This window comes from Cajanus cajan, chromosome 1, assembly GCF_000230855.2.
Source record: "Cajanus cajan strain Asha chromosome 1, NIPB_CcT2T_4, whole genome shotgun sequence".
Lineage (NCBI taxonomy): Eukaryota > Viridiplantae > Streptophyta > Magnoliopsida > Fabales > Fabaceae > Cajanus > Cajanus cajan.
The window spans coordinates 24935838-24938594 of record NC_138517.1 but is presented as its reverse complement, the minus strand read 5'-3'; the positions used below and the strand labels follow the sequence as shown (position 1 = coordinate 24938594).

Sequence of the window (2757 nt, the reverse complement as noted above, 5' to 3'; positions counted from 1 at the left end):
TTCGCGCGTATATATATATATATATATATATATATATGGAATACCACAATGATAATGGAAAAGAAAAAAAATAGTGGAACTTATATAAACATATTATAGAAACTAGATTAATTCATTATTGACATTAATCTCAGCAAGTGTTGCATGTTGATAGGACCAACATACATGGGAGCTAGTTGTAGTATTTAAGTCCAAGAGCTTCAACAGTGAAACATACAACTATTGAATCACTACTACAAAAACACTGTTTAACATCGCTATATTTACATCGATTTTAGTAGAATTGATGTAAATCATAAACGCGATGACAAACTTGTAAATAAATAGAAAATGCATATTTACATCGGTTAGGAAGAGAAACGATATAAATATGAGCAATTCTACGTCGATTTTAAGATTGACCGATGTAGAAGTGGAATCAGGAAGTTATTCTATATCGTTTTGCTTATCACCGATGTAGAAGTGAACCCCTCATATGTGTCCCGTGAACACGCTAGGTTAAATACTCGGGGCCAAGGCCTCTTCGCTCTCTTCCTCCTTCGTCTTCGTCTTCGCTGTCGCCACGTCTCGCGCTCAAGTGCTCTCTACCGCGCTCGATAGACTCTCTTCCTCCTTCGTCTTCACCATGCGACGTCGTTGGGCGCGAGTGCGAGGAGTTAGAACGCCGGCAGCGAGAAGAGGCAGGGTCACAGTCATAGGCACAATCTGAGCGAGTGCACTTCGGATCTGAGCGAGTCGTGTTCAACGCTGCGCGGTAACAGTGGCAGCAACACGCTACTCTACACGCACGTGATCGCGTTCACGCTGTACTAGTTGGAGACCATAACGAACAGCTTCCGCGGCGACTACATCCTCGGCGAGGGAGGGTTCGGGACCATTTACAAAGGCTACATTGATGAGAACGTGAGAGTGGGACTCAAATCACTACCTGTAGCGGTCAAAGTGTTGAATAAGGAGGGACTGCAGGGACATCGCGAGTGGCTCGTGCGTTTCGCGTCTTGCGTTTTGCGTTTTGCATCTTTTTTTGTTTTAGTTTGTCTGGTTAATTTTTTTTTGTGTGTTTTGGTGGTGCAGACGGAGGTGAATTTTCTAGGGTAGCTTAGCATCCTAATCTGGTGAAGTTGATTGGGTATTCCTGGAACTCTTCTTCAGATCTTTCAGGTTCTAACTTTGCTCAATTTTTTCTCTTTTGGTTGGTTCTGTTTACATGGTGTCTTGATTGAATTTTTGACCCTTTGTCAGGTCATTGGAAGTGAGGGTTGGGGTGGATCTACTAGTAGCCATGGACTTGATGGTTCTCCAACTAACTGTTGGTCAAAGTAAGTATTAACTCTGGCTTATTTTTTGTCCTGTCGTTGGTGGCTGATCTGCTATATATTAATCTATACTTTTGTTTTTGCAAAGTAAGTATTAACTGTTGGTCAAAGTAAGTATTACTCTGGCTTATTTTTGGCACTTTTGTTTTTGCAGCTTAGCTGATATGGCAGCCAATCCTTTCCATGCATTATTCTACCTTGTGTTTATGTTGTCTACCTGTGCCTTGTTCTCTAAAACTTGGATTGAAGTCTCTGGTTCATCTGCTAGAGATGTTGCAAAGTAGCTGAAGGTAACTAACATGCACTTTTTTGTGAATTTATTATTTTATTTTCTAACTTTAGTACTTCAATAATATGACAAGAATCTAACTTTTATTATGTGTTCATAATAAAAGTTCACATTGTTTGATAAGCTGTGAAATGTTGCGAGTCTTGTTTCCCACTTAAATTGATGTTGGAAATTTCTACTTACAACACATGAAGCAGAATAACTAGGATTTAGTCTAAATTTAACTTTAGAAGTAATATTTTGTTTAATAAATAGTATTTGGCCAAACTTTAAAGTCCAGTCATACACAACTTTAGAAATGTTCTTAACAATAAAGTTGTTTTCCTTTTTTCTTTTTAAATAAAAAGTTGAAAAAGTAGAGCTTTAATATAAGCCTGTTAGAGGAGCTTCTACCTTTTGTTGAAAAGAAGCCCAAAAATGTTAAAAGCCAAACACTACCTAAAAGATATATTATTTCTAGCTTCAGCTTCATTGCAACTTTATTAGTAAGGCTTGTGTAAGTTAATCAATCTTATCTCTAAGCACTCTGTGGGAACTACAAAGATCTTTGTAGTGTGGTAAAATTCATGATTGATATGAATCTATCCGGTTAGTTATTAAAGTTTGCTGTCATAATATCTAGTTTTTTGTTTTGATTTTAAATTTGCAGGAACAACAAATGGTAATTCCTGGACATCCGGAGTCGAAAGTTATGAATCATGTAATATACATATTGAATCATTGATGATTCAAAAGTTAAATTGGCGATTCACCCTCCCCTCCCATCTATTTATTTATTTTTTTGGTTGCATTTGTTGCTGTTTATTGAGTCACAGATTTCCTTTGGGTTTGAAAAGCATGTTTTTTTTTAATGAAGTTCTTGAATATAGAATACAGGTATGATACTTTTGCACACCTCCAATTTTCGGTATTTTTTTCTTTAATTGAATTGTTGTCTCTTCTACAAAGCTTTATCATTAACAAAAAAAATTTAATAGAAATTATTGGTAATCTAATATATTTATTTTCCTAACATTCATTATTTTTCTATTAGTGTTTATTCTTTTATTATATCTTTTTGTTTCTCTTGGTTAATTATTCCTTCAATTACACCAATGTGAGCTGTTATTTTATTTATATTTTTTGTATTCAAACCTTGACAGCAAAAGAAGA

General features: G+C 35.8%; 1 long non-coding RNA gene across 1 annotated transcript; it reads left to right on the top strand.

The window, feature by feature from the left end:
* The first annotated feature begins 233 nt into the window (after positions 1–233).
* Positions 234–2499, top strand: LOC109804469 (uncharacterized). The gene is made up of 5 exons (XR_002240240.3): positions 234–984; positions 1075–1161; positions 1243–1319; positions 1471–1606; positions 2255–2499. It is a non-coding gene; the product is annotated as an uncharacterized LOC109804469 (long non-coding RNA).
* The last annotated feature ends 258 nt before the right edge of the window (positions 2500–2757 follow it).